This window comes from Argiope bruennichi, chromosome 9, assembly GCF_947563725.1.
Source record: "Argiope bruennichi chromosome 9, qqArgBrue1.1, whole genome shotgun sequence".
NCBI lineage: Eukaryota > Metazoa > Arthropoda > Arachnida > Araneae > Araneidae > Argiope > Argiope bruennichi.
The window spans coordinates 100043169-100067789 of record NC_079159.1 but is presented as its reverse complement, the minus strand read 5'-3'; the positions used below and the strand labels follow the sequence as shown (position 1 = coordinate 100067789).

Genomic DNA, 24621 nt, shown 5'->3' with positions numbered 1-24621 from the left:
GTCAGTGTTAACAGACATGCAACACTGCATAAAATAACCTCAGGAATCAATTTGGGACATACGTATCCGTTTCGACAGTGGGCCGAAATTTGGCTGTAATGAACTCCTAGACCTGAAAACCGTGGCTTCTGTTGGTAACAACTGATGGTGATGTTCAAGTTTAGCACAGACCTCACAAAGTCGGGCACCTAAGTTATCAATGAAGCGCTGTGCAAGCTAGTGGGGGCTCCATAATGGTGTAGGCTGTTTTTAAATAGAAAGGCCTCTGGTCCAACTGAACCAATCATTGACTGGAAATGATTATTTTTATCTACTTGAAGACCACTTGCAGCCATTTATAAACTTCATGTACCCAAAAACGATATAGTTTTTATATATGACAATATCCGTTAGAGTTATCTTTAAAGTTCTCTTCCTTACTATGAGAACAATTACGCAAGGAAGCAATATTGCAAATTCGCAACAATATTGAATAGATCCTTTCTTTTATTTTTATTACTTCTACTTTATCATATTTCAATATTCTTTTTCTAATTCATTTATTTGTTTTGAGGTTTGTGACTTATTGATTGAGTTATTTATTCAATAATTTCTGTTGTCAATCAAAAGTGTTTAATGGAACTTAGTTTTAGATTTTATATGACATTTCATTTATACATAGTAGTTTCTTTACTTTCAGATACCTCTTTTTTTTAAAAAAAAATAATTTTTGAAAACAAGAAAAAAAGGGTGTTCAGAAGTGTTTTTATTAAGCTGCAAAATGCATAAAGCAAAAGTGTATTAGAATAAAAAGCTGTAGCATATTTTCCATTGTCACATGATCTTAGGTCTGCAGAATTTTGGGAGCCTACAAAAAATAGAATTAAAAATAATTAAGTTCAAAATACCCTTAAAGTTTAAGTCAATATTTTTTTATCAATAATAAAGGATAATATGTATGTTAACTTTCAAAAGGCCGAACCATTTGTCCTAAGATTATCAAACTTGACATATACAGTGGCTCAAAAAATTGAGAGTACACCTTACTTTTACTTGATAAATCCGACTTTCAATATAAATAACACATTACCGAGAAGTGCAAACCTGTTTTTATTTTTACACATAATAAATGGTTTAATTTAGAGTAAAAATAAAGAAAAATCAACGAAAAACTTCTAAATTGAAAAGCTTCAGAAGCATTTTAAATAAACATACGCAGAATTTTGCCTCAAAAAATTGAGAATACACCAATTAAATTCTTGTAATATCTCGCATAGAAAGAACGTGTCAGTATATAGTTGCATGTCTTTTGGCTTTTATAATGGCATCTAAACGTCGTGGTACCGATTCGACCCATTTTTGGTGGTATCTGAAGATATTTTACCCCATTCTTCTTGCACCACTGGTTTTAAAGGGGTTTTGTTTCTAATTTTGTGTTTTTGGACTACTACTTCGAGTGTGGCCCACGAATATTCAACGACATTGATGTCGGAGTACAATGGTGGTGTATGTGACTGCTGTTTACAGTGAAAAAGACACCATATTTTGACGTAATGTGCATTCTGTTTGCGGTCGTTGTCTTACTGGAAAATGAAATTTCCATTCAAACCCAAATATTTAGCACTTTCCTTTAGATTGCTGCGAAGTATATACAAGTAAACCATATAGTTTATAATGCCATCTATAAAAATTAAATTTCCTACCTCGGATTAAGCCATGCAACCTCAAATCATGACGGAGTCACCATCATGTTTAACTGTAAGACGTAAATTTTTTGGATCCACAGCAGCATTAGACTTTCTCCATACAGTACGATGGCTGTCACTGCCAAAAATGTTGAGTTTTCTTTCATTACGAAATATAGCTTTATTCCAAAAGTAATTGGTCTTCAATTGATGAGTTTTTGTAAACTTCAAATGCCTTTTCTGAATTTACAAGCTGATGAACGGTTTCTCTCTAACAATGCGACTTTTATACTCAGCTTGTCTAATGGCATTTCGCACAATTTCATCATCTACACTTCTGCTATGATTCGAAAAGTTTCTGCAACTAGTTGGTTGAACCATCGGGTCACAATAATCTAAAGGAAAGTGTTAAAAATTTGGGTTTTAATGGAAATTCCATTTTCCAACAGGACAACGACCCCAAACAGAATGCACGTAACTTTAAAATATGGTGTCTTTTTCATTGTAAAAAGCAGTTACACACATCCACAGTACCCCGATATCAATATCAATCGATATCATTGAATATTCGTGGGCCACACTTGAAGCAGTGGTCCAAAAACACAAAATTAGAAACAAAACCCCTTTAAAACCAGTGGTGCAAGAAGAATGGGGTAAAATATCTTCTGATATCACCAAAAATGGGTCGAATCGGTACCACGACGTTTAGAGGCCATTATAAAAGCCAAAAGACATGCAACTATATACTGACACGTTCTTTCTATGCGAGATATTACAAGAATTTAATTGGTGTATTCTCAATTTTTTAAGGCAAAATCCTGCGTATGTTTATTTAAAATGCTTCTGAAGCTTTTCAATTTAGAAGTTTTTCGTTGATTTTTCTTTATTTTTACTCTAAATTAAACCATTTGTTATGTGTAAAAATAAAAACAGGTTTGCACTTCTCGGTAATGTGTTATTTATATTGAAAGTCGGATTTATGAAGTAAAAGTAAGGTGTACTCTCAATTTTTTGAGCCACTGTATATACTTTGAAGGTTGTAAATGTGCATATCGGAGCCATTTTAATCGCTTGAAAGCTAATTGAGATTTTGTTGTTTTTCCCCGATAACTTCCGAAAATATTACGGTACAAATATATTCTTTTCATTGTTTTAAAATTTAAAACAGTGTAAAAAACCCCAATTTAATTGCTTTAAAATATTTTCTCTAAATTTGATTAACATTTAAAGATATTTTTAAGATATATTTTACAGTAATGTTTTCATTATTGCAAATGAAATCGACTTTTTTAAAGTTGTTCTATTAATATATTATCCTTTTTTTTTTCATTGTTTATGATCAAGATATAAAGGTTCAACTTAGTTTCCACTCCGAATAGGTTTCAATTCAAATATTGTTTTTATTAAAATTTTGAATAACGCAGCATTAGAGCCGGAGGCGGATACATATTAACATTTCAGAAGAGAGGATCATGCTCAAGAATGTAGTTTCAGGTACAGCAATTTTCTGGAGCGTTTTAGGTTTCAGGTAATGTAAACCCATAATTTTCTCCGATTATTATTCTTTGAAAATCAGAAAGTAAAAAACTAAGTGAAAAAAAAATTTATCAAAGCAGGAATGTCACCAACAAATTTTAAAATCTTTTGTTATAATAATGTATTTTTAATAGCTTATTAATATAGTAGATCCCCGAATATCCGGCCTAATGTGGCGGAAGGGCAGGCCGGATTACAAAAAAGCTGGTTAAGCCAGTGTTCTATGAACTCCTTTCTTTGACCAGGAGACAAAGTTTTTATACCAAAACTGAATGTTATAATACGTATTTTTTCACTGCTTATCGAGTACTAAACGTTTCATTTATCTCAATTCATGCATAATATGAACGTGGCCGCAGCCCGTTAAATCATAGAAGCAATTGCCGGTAACGTGTCGAGTTCAAATAAAAGGCTCTGTAACGGTAGTTTATATAGTATATGTTTATATATTGCACTTCACATTTTAAGAATTTATTAGAGAAAAAGTAAGTTAATGGATGCAAACTGCTCAATTCTGTAATGCCTAACTTAAATGCAGGAAACATAAACAGTGTTGCCAATACAACGCCTTGTCTTCCTCATTTAATTACAATGAAAGAAAACTAGATAGGATAGTCGCGAACCGGAACTCAGGAGTATACTTCATTTTCAATTTATAACCAATTTATTTCCTGTATTTCAGTTACAATACTACATTATGAAAGTCAATATAACTAACTACATTATGAAAGTTATGTGACATTTAGAACCTTTCAGCCTATACATAAAATACTCAGTACTAAAAAGAAAAGGGCTAATAATAATTCGTCGATTACACATAATCCTCGAAAAAAAAAAGGGGGGGGGTAGTAAGAGAAACTGAAAATGCTTGTTTCATTTAAGAGAAATGCTTGTTTCATTTAAGAGAAATGCTTGTTTCATTTAAGAGAAATGCTTGTTTTATTTAAGAGAAATGCTTGTTTTATTTAAGAGAAATGGAATGCTTGTTTCATTCATATTTTATTTTGCTTGAAAGTTAGAGAAAAGCAAACTGCTCAAACCAAGTTACAATGTTGCGTTTTAAACTTATTTTAAAACATGCTCAAATTAAAATTAATCAGTTAAATCAGTTTTTAATCTTTGTTACAAACCAGAATAAAAATAATAAATAATGTGAAGTTTACAATCCCATAACTAATTTTTAACCAAATTTTATATTATTTGCATACCAATAAATCAGTTAATTTAAATATTTGAAAAAAACTGTGTGTGTGTGTGTGTGTGTGTGTGTGTGTGTGTGTGTGTGTGTGTGTGTGTGTGTGTGTGTGTTGGTAAAATTACATTGATTCTTCATATGCCAAATCATATTGTCTAAAAATAATACATGTGTCATATTTAATATCCCATTAAAAATCATTTATTTCCAATATTTAGAAATTTCTTTGTGAATGAAACTCGTTACCATATCTGTCACTCGGTCCAATGTATCGGCGTTGCGCAGAAATAGCGGCCGGACGTAGTTATCATAAAGTATGGTGGATCCATTATTTGGGACCGGAGCGAAGCACCACAACAGAAAAATAAACTGAAATTATAAATTTAAAAAATGTAAAAAAAAATTAAATTATTATAATCATTATTCACATTTATGCAATTTGAAGAACTTGTTTTTTGCCAGAATTAAAGACAAATGTAACCAGTAATATCTTTATTATGCAATGTAAATTCAGGTAATATGGGTCTAAATAATTTTTTCATTCATTCATATATAAAATCATAAGATTAATAGGATTTATATATATATATATATATGAAAGAATTAAGACAAATTCCGCTATGTGATTAGTTGACAGTGTTTGAGAACAGAGCTTCCTCAACTCCGGACATTGCTATTCCTAAAGAAAACTAGTATATCAAACACAACTAATTATAAATTTAGAAATGCCATCTTAATCATAAAAATATAATGTAAATTTAACGAGGTTTGATTTCAAGTGTTAGAAAAATATACAGGGTATTTCAAAACTGGGAGCAAATGCATTAAAAGGTCACAAAACACAATGAGTTAAAAGCAAATTCCTTTGTGATGTGTAATCGGGGCTCAATCTGCGAAGCCCTAAAGACAGTTCATCCCGTGTTATTTTGTGAACACGATACCTAATTTGTAATACTAAATTACTTATACTAATTTCGATTTGAGTTTGAGAGTATATGTTGTAGGGAGGGTGAAAATCTTGCCCGAATATGTAGCGAAGCTCTCCGGCTCACAGCGAGCGAAAATGGTGCGGAGATGAAATTTTCATTTCCCCGTAACTAACTCCCTTACTATTGAGGGTAGATGGACAATTCTAATTAGATGAATTGCTGCCTCATCATAAAAAACAACTTTTGTATTCTTTGTCAGTAAAATGTCTTTGAAGTTGAAAAATAACTGCTTTTTTTTTTCCCGACTAGTTTTTAATTTAAGATTGTGACACCTCATTGGAAAGCCCTTATCCTTTGCATTCTCACTTCACAGTTTCAAATTTTACAAAAATTTCCAGTATAATTGTTAGAAAGGAATTAAATTTTTTCAAGAATTATCAATTTTAGATATTTAATGTCAATAAATTATAAATAAATGAGATTCTGTTTGTTTATTGTTGTTCTTTTATATATCATTACAATTCACAGAAAATAGGCATTATGATGATCGCTTATTATGGAAACAGGCACTATTTATTTTTTAAGGAAAAGAATATAGTGGTTTATTTTAATTCTATTTTTGGTTCAATCTCTTACCCCCGATACTGCAGAATCTATGATAATAAAAATCAAAACATACCTTGAAAATTTGATATCCAGGTAACCAGTATATGAATTTATCACCAAAATGCTCAGCAGCATGGAAGGCGCAGAACACTATCCAATACTTGATCCAATTAAATGCCTTTTCCTTGTTATCTTCCTCCAAACATTTAAATCTTAAAAAAAAAAAAAAAAAATCTTTCAAAAATGCAACATTTACTTAATCTTTTCTAATAATGAAAGCCAATGAGTGTTTTTGTATGTATGTCTGGCTGTTGATCTGCTTTTTTCATTTACCGCCTTTAACTCTTATTGAATTACTCGGAAAGATTCGCCATTCAAAAATTTTTAAATGCTATACAGTTTTTACCATACATTTAATACCATACCATACATTTTTAAAAAATTGTTCTTTCTTAATGCACAAATCTTTTCTATCATTTTCCTTCATATTTTAACTGTTTTATTTTTATATATAACTATATTTGATTTTTTTCGATTTTAAAAGAAAATTTACAATGTTCTGTTTTACTATATGGACGGCATAGTTAAAATATAAAAGCTCATAAGAAAAAAAAAAAAAAAAAAACATTTAAACCAACTAACTGAAAGAAATTTCAAAAACTTTACTACCCTGCTCATTCTCTGTTTGGAATATCCTTGATTGAGTTTGCCTGTCACAGTCCCTAAATAAATTAACTGATGCACTGATTTTGCCAATTTTTATTTCGTATAAAAGATTATGACTCTTTGTTAAAACATCAATTTTCATCTGTCTCCTCCATATCCATCTTCGAGAAATATTGTAAAATAAAATTAGGCAGTGTTTATAATCTTAATCTACTGGATCGTTTCCGCCAATTTTCTAGCTAATTAATTTCGCCACTTTTCAAGTATAATTAACCAATCTGAATTGTCTACAATTATTATGAAGTCATAATTTAAAATAAGAATTTCTTTTATTTTGATAAGATGTATTTCATCGAAATTCGTCGACATATGTTAATGTTGTCATTAATAACGTCGCCAAAGACGCTTATTTAATGAAATTAATTTAGTCATATCAGCCAATTTTAATTAACTGTATCTTTTCTCAACAAAAGTATAATAGAAGAATAGCTACAGTAATATAAGTAAAAGTTGCATAATAATGTTAGAATATTCAAAATTCCAAGTTAGTGAGAAAAAAATCATTCCAGGTGTTGAGGCTGACGGTTCGATTTGAAAAGGGAAGTGGATAATGAACATTGATGACCTTTCGGGTTTAATTTAGTTATATTAACGTCCCGTTTTATAGCAACACTGGGACTATTTTAAGACATACCTCTTAATTTTGAACCGCAGTCAGATGTCGAGGACGACACCTGAGCTGGCACCCCCTCTCCAAACTTCCACACCACCCCAGTTGGAAGACGTTTACTCCGACGGATTTAACGTACACCACACTCACTTACACGACGGTTCTTCTCTGGAATTGGACCTCGAATCTGAAACTCTCCGGTTCCGAAGCCAAGACCTTCCCACCAGGCCACCGTGGCTCCAATGACCCCTCGGGAAACATAAGTATTCTTATAAAATAAATGTTTTTTAAAAATCCATTTAGTGGTTGTGAACAGTAAACTCTGTCGCACTTTTTTCCCATAGAGAATATACATTGAAGATTAATTATAATTATTTCTCTCCGAAATGGAGGATAAATAAAGATAGGTGACCTTTGAAGGTATATTTAGGGGTCATGAGCCTTAAAATGAAGTAAAACTTTTTGTGTTTCCTCAGCGGTCAAAAAGACGAACTCCATGCAAGATTTGTGAGTAGAGAACAAAGAATGTATTAAGAGATGATATTTTTTCAATTTATTTCAGAAATAAAAGGCGAAAGATGGCAAGCGATCCTTGATAGAATATCTACGAGTCAAGAGTTTTCATATGATGCAAAGAGTGGCGAAATCGAACCAGTAGTTGAAGTTGGGTGACTGGTTCATTAGTGTTCCTTATTATTTTGAATATATAGATAATAGTTTATATGAAAATAATAAGAATCAAACTAATATAGCATTAAAAATCCCTTTTTTACGACACCCACTAAGTGGAATATAACATTGCAGTTAAACGAATAACTAATATTTAATATATTTTTAATACGAATAACTAATATGTAATACATTACAATGCATTAGGATAACACATTGTAATCCTAATACTTTATAATTTCTAAAATTTATACTTTTTACAAATTTGTTTATTTGGCAACTCGACTAATAATGATTACCTGTGACCACCTATCCCCCTCAGTCCAGCTTTCTAATCGTAATTTATCACTGATATTAACTGAGAATTGCGAATTAGGTGCAAACTCCAGAAAATATAAACAGCAACTGTACTCACTATATATAATATATATACAAAAAAAATCTGAACGGATTCGGTATACAAACTTATCTAAACTGATATCAAAGTTAGATTCTAACGCACAGCAAACATTCTTGGAAGGCGAGATATCTCATTCGCAGTGATAAATAATTTTTCCTGAGTCCTTTATCGGCATAGAATAATAGAAACATCCGACCTTCAAAGAACCCAGATAAATAGAACTTGCAGCAAAAATAAATCATTGTCGAGAAATTTAGCCAATAATTTTACGCAGGAAAGGAAGTTCAATTACCGTTGTCTTCAAATCCAATTTTCCAAAAGCATCAAAAGTAATTTTTTAATCTATTTGTTATTGTTTCGCACTAGCAAGAAATAAGACTATTATTCCATCAAAGAGCTGAACTTCTGGTCGAATCTCTGAACTCTCTCACTTTATTATTTAGAAGAGTAGAAATTATTATCTGTAAATCAGTTTGTTTTGGCAAGATTGACTCATGGTAAAGAAACAATACGGTGCAGCTTTATTTAGAATTCAACAGATACGGGTTCTTTATTCTGAGATATACAGATGAAAATCATCTTATTCATACATTGGCGGTTTTTCACATTGGTGCTAAAGAAGCTCGCCTCATACGTCTAGACATTGAGAGGTCTCTTGGACTGATTGATTAATTTTTTTTCAGGCGCAAGGACCAATATTGGCCAAGCTGTGCCAAACTCGTGTTAACTTAAAAAAAAAAAAAAACCCTCATTAAAAACAGTAAGGAGATGCAAAGTTAAAAGAGCAAAGTGAAAAAAGAAATTAAATGTTATGCATGGAATTGACGTCAAATAAAAATGAAAACACATTATCATGGTAAAGTTCGCCAATTATATCTTTCACATTTGGATAATCACTTCCGAAATATTTTATTCTTAGAAAACGGTACTTAGAGCATTCACGTTTGATATACCGAACAGATATTATGGTCCTACATCTTGAACAAATTTGAGCCGTATCCGAATGAAGTAAAGGCTTGTGAGTAAAATAAGTATGACCAATGCGAAGTCTTGTTAACTTGATACTCAATCTACCGCTGAGAGAGTCAGTCTTAAAATCAGAAATAAATGGCTGGATGGAATGCAATTTATTATCAAATTGCAAGTCTCAGGTATGTTACCATATATGGAGTGAACATTGCCTTAAAATTTGACCCAAGTCTTGAAACGGAACAAATATCTTAAAAATCTATTCGATGTACATAGCAGTGCTAAACTTAAGGCGAATTAATGATATATTGGAGATAGTGGATTACGATTGCAAGAGTCTCGAGACAGTTTTACGTTCGAGATCTTATGCTGCCAAATTAAACCGCTATATTCGTGGAGGGGGGGAGTCAATACAAGAATAATACTGTCAAATAAAAAGTACCAGACTCTATTATTAGTTTACTGAATTGCAGTTTAGTGAAGGATATTATTTATTATTACCCATGCCTTTTGATAGTAATATTTCACTTTTCTTTTTACTTACGATTGATAAGCAGGATATAAAACAATTGCAGAATACAACACGAAAAATGGTCCACTTCCCAGGAGGAAACATAAGAAAAACAATACTGTTAGACCTAAAAAAAATTATCTTCAGTAAAAAACATATTCTCTAATAAATTTCAATGAATCAAAATAATTATACATTCATGGAAAACTATAATGATTTAATAATCAATATGATTTGTGTAAAGGATAAGTTGAAAGCAGTTCTGGAGAAACAAAGAAAAAAAGTTATTCGTGCTTTTCATATTCACTAAATAGGGAAGTTGAGTCATTTGACAAATGTTGTTATTCATTATACGTAATTAAAATACTTTTGATCCACATCGATTGTGACAGAGAGCATGCTTTCAATTTCAACACTAGCTACATTTATTTTCTCGTATAAGAAGTATGTAGTACCTTAAATAATTGAAGATACACTTTATTTTCACTTCATAAATCTAGTTTTCAATATAAATAAGATTAATTAGAAGTGCAAATATGTTTTAATTCCTACATATAAAAATAGTATAATTTAAAGTAGAAATAAAGAACAATGAGTAAAAAGCTTCTAAAATGAAAAGTTTCAGAAACATTTTAAATAAACATATGTAACATATCAAACAATCACTTCTTCGAGACTGTAAAATATGGTCTAGAGTTTTGGGAAAGATCAAGCAGCCGCTCCATCCACCCATCCTTGTATCCGCCCCTGGTATAACTTGTCTGGTTAGGAAGGAGTGGGCTGGATAATCAGGTAGATTGGAAGCTTTGAGGCCTCAAGATTTGAAAAGGAAATCATTTCCAATTTTATGTTTCTATTCAATTTACAAATACTGTGTTTTGTTATTTATCATAATTAAGATCAACTATCATACAGTAGTCCTTCTTTTTCAGTTCGTTGAGATCTCTTTCTTGTTATTTTGTACAAATAATGAGAAACCGAACCTTTCTTGTACACTTTCTAACGAATGTATTTGTGTATAATTAACCCTTTTGCGGTTCAACGTTAGATTGACTGGACATTCTGAAGTATGCATCGTTTTCACATTCTTATTAGATAATAATTGTTATAAAAGCCGTATAGAGTAAAAGTTCACTCATTAATTTTTAGAAATAATAACAATATTTTTTTAGCTTCCTAAACTTTAAAGGAATCCTTACATTCACATATATATAATTAAGCATTTTATTAACTCTTTTCGGATAGCAAAAGATTAACCGCAACTGCATACCATTGGCGAACAATAGATACGAAAGAGCCTATTAGCGTGCATCTTTAGCGACTTTTTGTCGATTAATCGTTAGAATCCGTTTAATACAGAAATATAAGAAAACCTAATGTGTATTTAAGACATCTTTTTTCCGACCAATTAAAACCAGAATTTGACTCAGAACTACCGTGGTAATCACAAGATCACATACAAAATTTGATTCGTTTAATACAGAAATATAAGAAAACCTAATGTGCATTTTGGACATCTTTTTTCCGACCAATTAAAACCAGAATTTGATATAGAACTAACGTGGTAATCACAAGATCACATACAAAATTTGATATATTTAAATCAATGCATTTTGGAAATATTACTTTTACATTCTTGTAAAAGTACAGACTAACAGACCGCTATTCTCTTGGCGGATTTTGTTTAAACTTTGACACATTCTATATTTTAGATGATAAATCAAAGCATCAAATTTTATCAATCTAGCTCTTTTCGTTTTGTAGTTATCGTGTTATTTTACATTTGACAATCAGACAGTCATACTTCCTCTGGATGAACCGCCTTCTACGCCAATTTACCATAACGCGCCAAAGCTGGCAACCTCCGTTTTCTCTCGACTGGCAAACCCATTATCTTTTGCCTTTATTATGCGCTATGATTGGACATCTGCTCCCTCGCTTTTGAACATTTTGCAAAACACGGCGCAAAACCGTTGTTAGTGAATTGGCGATTTTTGAAAATTGCGCCAAGCAGGGGATTAAACTCCGGTCGTACCGAATTTTGTTCAAATTTTCATAGAAATCTACAAATTCGGTGTAAAAACCAATTTTATTTTTCCAACTGAAAGCATTTTTAAGTTATCGTGTTCACAGGCATACGTGCTTAATTTCAAAATTGTATTTTTCGAACTCAGAAAAGACAGATGCATGTAATTAGTCAAAACCTCGAATTCGAATTCTTTCACGATTTTAATACTTTCTCTTTGGATTTTAATACTCTCACTTTGTATACGAGAAAATAAAAATAACTATTTACCTAGTATTCCTTCAAAATTCTCACATTCAGAGCGAGATATTATAAATAAATCTTTAATCTTTATGATCTGAATGATTGATCTGTGAATGAGAATGATTAAATAAACACATCTTTAAATCCGTGCATTCAAATTTTAGGATTTTTGCATCTCAAATTGCAAATAGGATTAAAGAGACATTTTAATAAATTCTCCGTGTCGACATCATACAGAAAATTTTGAAAAAGACTGATTATTATAGCCATGAATTCGTTAAGGGTCATATATATCACCTGTCAATAAGCAAAAATGTTTATATTTTGTAAATGGTGTGTTGATAAGTCACAAAATTTTTGGAAATAGTTCTTTTATCTAGTAAGAACAATCTCTATATTTTTGACATCAAAGAGCATAAGCTGGTGCGGAAATAACAAAGGTACAGTTTTTGAAAAGTAAAATCTTATGCTTACAGTTTAGTACGGTGAAATTGGAGTAATAGTTTGAGAGGGGAGGGCAGCCAGTTTTGTAGGTTGCGAACCTTTATAGATTGAAAATGAAATTATATAGGCCATATAAACATTTTTAAAAAAAATTTTAAACCGGGCTGCACGCCTTTGAATTTTGGAGATGACTTTTGGTTTATGCGAGGCAATGCTCTCAAGAAGTATCTCTGACTGCCTTAGAGTATCAAAAAATCAGCTCCATTCTCCTCCACAATCGAAGGACTTAAACAGAATTGAACATTTGTGGGACTTATCGAAATGCAAAACTACGAAAGAGATATTTAAAAAGAGTGATTTTCTCAAAGTGGAATAAAATTTCTTCTAAAGAAGCATTAATACTGCTTCAATCCATGCTTCAGCGATTCGCATAAGTTTTCATATAAGGCCTATCCAGCTACCTACTTATTGTCCATAGTAATTTTGCAAGCCTTTTTCATATGTATACGCAAACTTTTAACTAATTATTATTAGAATTTTTAAATGTAATTAATTTTTATAAAAAGCAATTTGCATTATTTTTTGTAATTGTTATTAAAATTGCATAGTTTAAGGAATATAAAAAATAATAACGAAATGAATATTATAATTATAATGTGTGTTTTTTTAAAATTTTTGAATGTTTACTAAATATACGCAAACTAGCAAATATATTATTTGCATGTCATGACACCCACGTATAAATCGAAGATTTTTTAGTAAATAAATATAGAAACTAACTAATATTAAGCCAATACATTTTTTGTGACGCATTGTATTTTTAGTTTGGAAATTTGTATAGCCTATTAAAAAAAAAGAAACTTTGACATTTATTTCAGTTTTTAATGTACGATTTTTTTTAGATTACACAATCGATTTTGAAAATTCATATAGAACGAACTAATGTTTTTTCATATTCTTAATGTAGATTAAAATTAATCACACATAGGTTAGATATAGGGACAGTTGGCATGCAAAATCCTATTTTAATATAGCACCTTTAATAAGAAAACATAATTTTGCTACTCATTTTTCTTATTTGGTAGATATATTCCTTGGATTATATGCTTTCAAATTCCAAAAATACGATTTTGATGGAGAATCAAATTACTTTAGACTTTGTTGAAATTTGTTTAAACGCTTAATATTTTACAGTTTCATCTCATTTTTGATGAAATTGACTTACCTGTAATTATGAAAGATCCTGCGATGCCTGTCTTTTCTTCGATTTTATTAAGTAAGCCTCCAAATACTATAGATGCTGATAACACATCAGAGATCTTTTGGAATGCTGTTTTTATAAACTCATAAATTGCATCTCCCATATTTGGATGCTCAAATTTTCTTCTGAAATCAAAAATTTTTAAGTGATAAGATTATTCATATTTGTTAATTCTTCCTAGAAATTTAAATACATCTGCATAGCTAAATCAAAACAATTATTCCTTGATGGGAAGACAATTTGAAGTCCGCGCCCGTCAAAAACGAAACTGCGCAGGCTCAAGCTTTGAGGCCGCCAAGGTGTTTTTGGCATACAACACGAGGCGCTCTCAAGCCAAATGCTTTGTCATTCAATGTTTATTAGCGAAACACATGTCTTTAAAAAAAAACATGTTTATTAACAAAATACGCTTTTTGGTCTGCCTTCTCAAGTGAGAGTTGTTGTGGTACGACTGCAGTTTAACCCCCTGCTTGGCGCAATTTTCAAAAATCGCCAACAATGGTCTTGCGCCGTGTTTTTCGCAGAGCTATGATGTCCAATCATAAAGGCAAAAGATAATAGATTTGCCAGTCTAGAGAAACCGAGAAACTTTGGCGCGTTATCGCAACTTGGCGTAGAAGGGGGTTAAACTGCGGTTCTTCAGTTAGTTTGTAAATTTCATGAAAAACATTAATAAGCGGAATTAAACTCAAAAGCGGAAAAAAAAAGAAAAAAAAAAAAGGTCAACATAAAGAAAAGATTTTTGAAAGAGTAAAATGAAGTAAACATAAAAGTAGATTGGCGCGTTTGTTGCTAGAAAAGTTACGCAATCTTTTGGAGTCTGTGCCAATTTTGCCCTTGACGATCGCGAGCTAAGGTCTAATATTTGAAGAAACAAATCACGTGTTTATATTATAGATGCATAATTCACGAATTTCTGAATAACAAAAATTTTTGCTATTATTATTTTCAAATATTTATTTCAGGCAACTGTTACTTCAATCACACTTTAATTAAAAATTATTAATTATTATTGTTATTAAAATTTATTTTTTGTTATTAATACTAATTAATTTATTTAAGTGAAGTGTGATTCACTGCATTTATCTATTTAAGCAGTTTTTAATTTTATTCAAAACCATTAATTTAATTTATTTATTTGAATTAAGTATTTTCTTTAAAAAAATGAAATAAAATAGTGTCATTTCTTTAAAAGATTTCACTTTAGTTCTATATTCTGCAATAAATGGCGCCTATAAAGAATGCCAATAGAATGTCATTTCACCGGCAACTAGAAATTATCTTTATGCCAAGTTATTGATATTCTACAAAAGAAGTCACCAATGCAAATAAAGTAGTAATTTCACACTTACAAACCCTTTCCTGTGAATAGCACTAATTTCAGCGATATGAGGTTTCGAATGATTACAATGATACTATAATTCGAATAATAACCGGTCCATAAACCGATTTAAACCCATTCATAGATTTCTCCCTTTCCCTTTATGACCTCAATTGAGAGGACGGGCGAATGGCTTCCCTGAAGCTGAAAGTTATATTTCTGATATTTCCTATCCTCCTGCAGGGGGGTTACCCCCTTCTTTCGCAGGTATCGGACTAGACTTCTTAACTTTCGGCCCCGCAATGTCAATTGTCGGGGAATTCTTTCTTTGTAGTTTTGGGTTGATGAAAATCCATGACTCACTTTTATTTCTTTCCCACTTACAATATACCTGCTATTATAGACTTTTATATTTAACAATAACATCGTATTTAAATGGAATTCGACTGGTTCCTCCAATGTCTTTCTATTACATTAATCTGAGAAAGGTCAGTTTTATATTAATTCTTAATCACAATGAATGCAATGCATTTTATTTTTCAATAAGCGAGGTAAAAATATCAATAGTGATAAAACTTTAAATTCATTGCTTTGAAATTTTAATCATTTCGCTTGAATTTATAGCTAATTTTTCAACTTCACTTCTGCAGTTTTTAATAACAAGCATTATCTTGTGTTTATCATGAAATTCTATGCTATATTAATAATTTTGAATGCATATCTTCTTTCTGATTTTGTTTATTTTTCACGCAATGTACCACAAAAGTTATATACACTTTTTTTATTCCACATATTTTGAAAATAAGGCGAAAAAGATTATCATATAAAAAAAAATTCATATAAAATATTTACTTTTATACATGGGTTTCATTTATCAATGTAAAAAAAATCTGTACAACTAGAAAGACAACAACTAGAAAGAAAACTAGAACTTTCTTCTGTACAACTAGAAAGAAGCTCTAGATGAATGGAATAAGCTAAGCATAACTAATATGCTACCCATTTTGTAGGCTTCTTGCATTCACAAAATTATATTGTGATAAATATAATTTTTTATATATAATGTCTATCTTAAATCTAATTTTTAAAAATGGATGACGTAATATATTTACGCACTGCTTTGAAAACCAGCTATTTTAGAATAGAATTTCTCGATTTCCTACATTGTTTTGTATTCTGAACACCAGTTTAAAGAGATTCCTTGTCAAAAGATTGACTTCATTCTGTGCATTGCCCAAAATAGATAAATCCGTTATTGATTAAAAATTAAGATGAACTAACTTCGAGGTGTAGTTCCGGTGATAATGATAATCAGAGTCAGCATTGTGAGAGGAGTACTTTGAAGAGTTTATTTCTTATTTTAAAGCAAATTATTAGAATGGAACAAATGATGACTAAGCCCCAGGTACCATTTACTTTTGTGTTCATTAGTCCACAAGATGACTTTAAATAAAAATTTTAATTTTTGGCTGAAAATTTAACAGTATCCTTTATTTTTGCTTTCCTGTGCCTACCCCTTCCCTATTTGAATACTTGGATATTTGCTTTAAATAATATTACTGGTATGATTTAAAGCATTTGGAAATATTTGAGAAAGCATTCAATCGAAAATTTTTGAATAATGTAATAGTATTACACTATAAATGGCAAATCTAACAATGCTATTACTATTTTTAATTAAAATGCAGTTTCTTAGCAAATAAAAAAATTCTAGTGTCCGACCAAATACCTTTTAAAACACAAAACACATTCTTTAAAAATATATTATCATTTTTTTTTTTTTTTTTTTTTTTTGCATAAGTATAATCTCAAGTGATCTCGTATTTTAGCCTAATTTTTTGCGTTAAGTCAGCTAAATTATATTTTGAGCACAATTTATATTTAAATGTACAATAATTTCACTTAATTTACTTACCATCATCAGCATCTTAATGAAGCAGCAAAGCCTTAGAAAAAAATATGATTAATGAAACGTAATATATTCACCAGTGGTTTTCAAAAGAGATTTTTGTAAAATTGTAATTTTAAAATCCAATGAACGATAAAATAAAATTATCCGCATTTTTTAAAATTTAAAATAAAAATGATGTTACGAGATTTGTAAACGAGATGTTACAAACCGAAAACAAAACTAAACTGCAAAATCCGAAAGAGAGTGATATAGAAAACACATATTGAAATCTCTCCAGATATGTTTAGTAACTGCCCAGTTTAAATAAAACGTATCGATCTCCTTTTCCAGATAGTGTTTTTCCCCACCGCCAAATGAGTAAGGCTTCAGGGATTTTTTCCCCCACTCTAATGAGGCTAGGGTTAACATTTTTTTGGCCGATTATTTCAAACGATTCTGTTTATTTTCTTAATGTTTCATGCATTAAAAATCAAGCATTGTTAATTAATCGATCTTTCAGATTCATTCTGAAGTACTTTTGAATTAAAATAAAGCAGAATATAGGAAATTAAAAATTTCTAATCCGCATAGCGTTACCCCAACTGGCGTAGAAAAATTCGCTCATTTGCGTTACCGTAACTGGCGTTGAAAATTCACGCATGCGCGTTCTGTTCTGATTGCTGACAACTATTATCAACAAATGCGAAATTGATTTAAATTATTTTTATGTTAGTTGTATGCTTTTGTAATTAAAATGCACTTATGTTAGTTATATATTTTTTGTATATGCTTATAGTTTTAAGTACATCGTTTTTTAATTAGTTTTTTTTTTTTAAACCTTTTCAGCCGATTATTTTAAACGATTCGTTTTATTTGCTTAGTGTTTGATGCATTTAAAATTAAACATTGTTTATTAATCGATCTGCTCATGATGAATCTAAGAAAATTTTGTTGATAAATTCTTGAGATATTACACAAATTAAGAAAGATATTCTTTAGTGCCCATAAAGTTTAAAAGCTCAGTGACTCTGTTTTCAGTAATCATATTATAAAAAAAATGCTTTGTTTCAATAAAAAATATTATTATATTAATTTCAGATTAATCCTTTCCACTTTAATTTAAAGCATAAATTCTACGGGAGCTAACAGAAAATTAGAGAGATACATATTACGTTATGACTGAATGCCTTTATAATATTATGAGTAAATTATATGACAATCAAAATTTGAAGTTTTAAAATATTTTGATGAAGAAGCTATTAAAGTAGGAATTGCATAAAATATTTAATTATTAAAATTTTAACGAGCATTAAGATTAGCAAACCGGCTGGTCGCCAAAGGCGGCTAGTACATAATAAAGCTAAGAATTTCACACACACCACACAAAATGAATTTTAAAGAAAATCTAGAAAGAGCAATTAGATTTTTGCTTTGCATCGTATTCTTTTATAGGCAATTACAGTGTTTTATTTTTGGTGCATGGTGCAGGATCTTTATATATATGACATGCGCAATAAAATAGGAATCTGCAAAAAGTTAAAAATAATTTTTAGGAAACAAAGTTTTAAAATTGAATAATTATTTCACAATTCAGAATTTGCGTTAATTTCATTAAAGAATTGCGTTACATTTAAATTCATTAAAGAAATACTTTAAATTTTAAACAATCGAATTTCAAAGCATTCCAACTATTCAATAAAAATTTATTGATAGCAAATAATGAACTATTCTTGAAATTTAATAATTATTAATAGAAATAAAGGTAAAAAAAATAGAAAGGAGGCTAAATCATTTATATCGTTTTGAAATATTGTGACTGACCAGTTGAAAAAAAAAAAAAAAAAAAAGAAAGAAAGAAAAGAAAAGAAAATTAAAGGAAGAAAAGCAAAAGAAACGTATATATTTTCAGGGGTCCCAAATTTTCAATACTATATGATTTCAAAAGGCTTAATCAAATATTTAGAATAATAATTAGCAAAAATTTCTGTTTATAAAAAATCTTCTCGTTGTTAAATTAATAATATAGAAAAAAATTTGGGAGTTGTAGAAATATTAAAAAAAAAACTCAAATTATTATTATCAGATTTCATTAGATAAATTATGAAAGGCACCAATAATATTAATACTTTTATGAAAAGGAAAGATAGGGAGTCACAGGATGCATAGGCAACCAAAACTGACTACCTTTACTCCTTTTAGACTAGTAATGCTAATTTCATATTGGAAAGATATTAGCCAATTTTTAGGCATTTTTTCCCCCTTCTCTTTTTCAATAAAAGAATATCCAGAAAAATGAAGCTTTGGCGCGCTAATTATGCTTCAGGTGCACAGTTTTTTTTTTAACCGGCAAGAAATTACAGCATTTTAAATTATTACATCACTAACCGCCTTTGACGAACAGCCGGTTCGCCAGTATTAATGCTCGCTAAAATGTTCAATTAGTATTTTATTCAGCTTGGTCTCATTATAGGTTTTTTTTCAGCAAAATATTTTTAAACTACAAATTTTGGGAGTCATTCACTTACACTATTATGTCGACCTTAAGCCATACTGTTCATTGCACTACGCATCTCTCTCTAATTTTCTATCAGCGCCAGTAAAATTCAGGTTTAAATTAAAGTGGAAATAACGAACCTGCAATTAATATAAAGACATTTTTTACTGAAATCAAACCTGCTAGTGCGATTTTGGAGATTGATTTAATTGATTGGAGTGCTATTCTTTTTATTTCAAATATTAGTGTCCCAAGAATATTTTATTAATTATGATTCACAGAGCAGAGGATCCAGATAAAAGCTAAAAAATTGTAATTTATTAGAGTAAAATATAATATAATTATTTTCTATATTTAGACCATTTTGATACATGTATTATTTCTATAACTGAACGTTTACCAATTAGCCATTGGGCCCTGAATTAAAAAAGTATATATTAAACAACGTTTGATTTGTTGAATTAGTAAAGTAGATTTTGTAAAAGATCATCAAAACTTCGTCTTGCATTTATTTTTTAGAAAATATTATATTTCTTATTTATTTAATTTCATACAGGCACGTGCTGAAAATTACACTTTTCTAGGTTCAAAGTAATAGTTAATTTTGTTTTAAATTTGAGCTTTTGTTAATGTGATGGCAACTCGCTGATGAAAGCTAATTATTTTTTCATGCATGCGCAACTTGCTCGTGCACGTTTAGTTTTATTTTTATTTAGTAAGAAATAAATTGTTGAAAAATATGATTAAATTATTTTTCTAAAATCATTAAAAATAGAAATTTTAATTTATAGGTTTAAACATTAGCATCACTGAAAAGATTATTTTTTGAACTTTAACTTTATATAAAAATTATTTTTGTTCGTTAATAATTTTGGAAGTTAAAGCGGAAAAACGCCGAAATTTCGCTTAATTTTTATTAGTTAAAATTCTAATTAAAAATTTTAAAAAATAGCTTTGAGGTGCACATTTCTGGTCTACAAAGTATACACATGCCAAATTTAGTAGCTATAGATCAAACGGTCTGGCCTGTAGAGCGCCAACACACACACACACACACATACATTGAGATTTATTATAAGTATAGATAAATTTAATTTCCCTTATGAAAAATGGTAAGACATTTTTATCGGCTTTAAGTTCAGAATATAATATTTCATTATTATTCTTTTTTATTTATAACATATTTACATTCACAATATAACATTTCAAAACTTTCCTTTCAAAGTATTCCATTCGCACGAAATAATATCGAAATATCCTATGAATCTAACTTAACATTAAAGAATGCCGGTGCCATTGTTTTGTATTTAATCTCTCAGAGCTTTCACTTATTACTAAGCAAAATCCTGATGCAACTTTTTTTTCATGCAGTGTTACATAAAAGGAATTTCATTCTTTTCTTTAATTCACATTTATTTTGGATTTTTTATGAACAGTACGAAGTAACAGAAATAGTTCATATGTTTGAAAATTCAGATTTTCTGTTGAAATTTATAAATGAAACCAAAAAATCTTATTCCATAGAAAAATCGACAGAAAAAATTAATTAGCAACAGTGCTTCTATTCTTATTGTCGGTTTGAGGCGATTTCGAATGATTTTCGACTGATGTTCTCTGTGGGAATCTGTGTCCTTTGACAGTGAATGATATTTGATTGTAACTCAGGAGGAATGAACAGGGAGAAAACGTTTGCCTGACTAGAGAAAACACTTGCTAGTAAAATAAGCAATTAAATAACAAGTTTTTTTTTATGCATTTCATTACGATTGACAACAGAAACGTTTTAACTTATTTTAAAATAAGATATTAAAAACTTATAGCTTTTTTAAGCACAAAAAAAATGAAGAAAACTATCCTATTTCCTATTAATCCTATTGATTAATTATTTCCTATTAAAACTATCTTATTTTCCTATTAATTTTTTTTTATTTATCATTTATTGGCACTCAGTGAATCGGATATTTGGGGGGGGGGAGCAGGAATCTTTTAGATGTCATTCCTTTGCTGTTATTAAATTTAGCTGAATTAAATTATGGACTGATATATTATTATTGTTTGAATATCTTTCAATTTTTAGCAATCTACATAGGAACAACAAATATAAAAAATAGTATCGTATTTATGTATCGGATATATTAAAGTTTTCTTAATACTATGCGGCAATCAAGCATGTAAATTATTTAACTTATATATTAAATTTTGGTAAACTAATTTTATGTGCTATGCGGATTAGATAAGTGTATCATATAGATTCAGCTTGATTTTTACACTTAATGAATAAAATAAACCATAGATACTATCATTTTTATAAATTCCGCTATAAAGTGTCTTTATTCGTAAATTATGTGTTTCAACTGCTAAGCAAAACAGATTTTTTTTTTTTTTTCGAAAATTATATAAATTTACTGAAATTTATTGAGATCTCTATTGGATTACTTTAAAAAGTAAAATATACAAAAGTTGGATGAGACTTTTATAAATTATGATCTTTAAAACCTGTCATGATTTTATTGAACAATATTTTGAAACTATAGATTTATTTTTAAATATGAAATTATTCATGTTATTATATATAATTATTATTTGTATTAACAAAATAATATATTATCTTTAGTGTTAACATTTTTTTAACTTATAAAAACTATAAAGTTGTGAGAGTCATAAACACTGCATTTAGCTGTGTCCTACTAATACACGATACCAATTTCTTAAAAATTTTCTATGAAACATGGCTAAGAATTTTTCTTTTAATATAAACTTTATTTTAACATTTGCAAATGGTAATTTAAAGATACTTTAATTTTGCTAATAAATATTTTACAATTAAGGAAATTTTAGGATTTTTTAATGCACTCAATGTGCGTTTCTCTTATTGAAACTTTGTCTGAAAAATATGAAATACAGTTCAAATAAAAATAATCTGTAGACATTCACACTGGGATATAAATGACTGACTGTCAAAAGGAGGGTTAAAATCCTTTTTCATCGATTCATCTTTCTTTATTTTCAGAAATTTCATTTTTATTCGATTTTTTAAGAGACGCAGTAAGTATTATCGGCATTTTTTTTTTAAACAACTGTATAGAAAATTTATGAGTTATTATATTTTTGAGTCTACCAAACCAATGATTTCATTTCTCTTTTTTGTAGCTCTCAAACAATTTTTAGCAAAAAAAAAACACTTAAGAATCTTTATGTTAAAGTGGCAATCCATTTATTTGCATTACAATTAAAAATAGTTTTTAAAAGATTTGTTCATTGAAAATGCGATCATTATAATCTTTTCCGCTCAGGAGAAATCCTTTTTACATTGAAAATGAAATTAATATTATAATAAAAACTTAGTAATTTTAATAAACGAAACTGTTTTCTTTACCACATTGCTAACTATATTACTGATGTTATATAAAAATTATTGATGTATACCTTCTGTCAGCATTTAGATTTTCTATCATACATTTTAAAAATATATTCACATCTGGATGAATTTCTAGGCATCATCCAAAATGTATTTATCGCATGATGAAGTGAAATTTATCAGAGACGAATCATTTAAAATATCACTTTTATTTTTAAAAGGACTTAAGAAAAGGGCATACATCTGTTTAAAAAAACTGGGAGTCTTTGGCAGCAGTGCTGCCCGCCCAAAGACAATTTAATTATATGAATATCAAATCGTTTCATTCATGGAAAAATATTAAATGTATGTCTTAATTATGACGTTTACATTCAATTAGGTGATATCATATGTGGAATTTTTTTGGAGTATTGAATGTCTGTAAAAAAAGAAAATAAAGTGTCTTTAAGAAAAAAATATATTTTTCCGTGGAAGCTCGAGTGCAAATGAAATCGAGTTTATGCACTTGCACAATGAGATCAGCAACTTATCGCTTCCAGTTTCCATCTAACTCTTCGTGAAATGGGAAACTCTTTGCATGTGACCAGTAAATGTTATGCAAAAACAATTGCGGGGAGGGGGAGTCTTTTCCTGGGACGTGCGTGCCTTGAGACCCGCGCATTTCGTCTTCTTTCCCCTCACTTGTGGTTTTCCGAGGTTCTTTGATGTCTTTTCATTTTACTGACAATTTGCGAGAAGTTCCCAATCTACATCCACAAGTGAGAGTGGTTCTGCAATGGGAAGGATGGCAGATTTACAACCATAACCATTCGAAACGGGACTTTCCCTATGCATGACTGAATTCTTGTTCTTTAGCTTTCATTGGACAGATCGTATCGATTATTACTTTCTATTGTGATTCAGAACCTTGTATCGAAATATCAACGGTAAAATTATGCAAAGAGTTTGAATCACACCTCTCTTTGAAAAGTATTGACTACTGGTAGTTATGACTTTTTGATATTTGATACATAAAAACCGGTCATTAAATATTTGCCATCCCTAAAATTCATATCAAGGATAGAGATGCATAATCCACGATTTTTTGAATAACAAATAATATTGCTATTGTTATTTTTAAATATGCGTTCCAAATATCTGTTATTTCAATCATATTATTAATTAAAATTATTACTTAATATTAAATATAAAATTTATTAATTGTAATTAATTTTTAATTTACTAATTTAATTAACGTGTGATTGAATTAATTTATTGTTTCAGCTTACTTCTTAAATTTTATTTTTTTTCTCAAAACTATTTATTTAATTTATTTATTAGAGTGAACCATTTTCTGGAAAAGATGAGTTAAAAATATATGTCATTTCTTTAAAATGTTTACTTTAGTCATATATTCTACCAATAGATGGCGCCAGCAGTAAACAGAGTACATGTAATCAAAGTCAATCATGTCACGAGCAATAAAAAATGATCTGTATGGAATAGTGCATCATCAAATACGAATATCGGTGACTTCGCACTTTCCAGTGAAGCCTCGCACTTTCCGGTGAAATCACCGCTGCGATAAATTTCAGTGATATGCAATTCAATGATACGATACGATATGATCTGTCCAATAACCGGTCCGTTCACTTTTCAATCCAATCACAGATTTCTTTCGAGAGCTTCCATTGGACAGATCATATCGTCACCGCTCCGGCAAATTTCAGTGATATCGTATCGATTGTTAGTTTCTATCCAAACTTGTAATCGAAATATCATCAGTAAG

General features: G+C 29.7%; 1 long non-coding RNA gene across 1 annotated transcript; it reads right to left on the bottom strand.

The window, feature by feature from the left end:
- Window positions 1-742: 742 nt before the first annotated feature.
- Window positions 743-8323, bottom strand: LOC129983580 (uncharacterized). The gene is made up of 4 exons (XR_008785423.1): window positions 8235-8323; window positions 6004-6142; window positions 4642-4764; window positions 743-847 (listed from the first exon to the last, which is right to left on the bottom strand). It is a non-coding gene; the product is annotated as an uncharacterized LOC129983580 (long non-coding RNA).
- Window positions 8324-24621: the final 16298 nt, after the last annotated feature.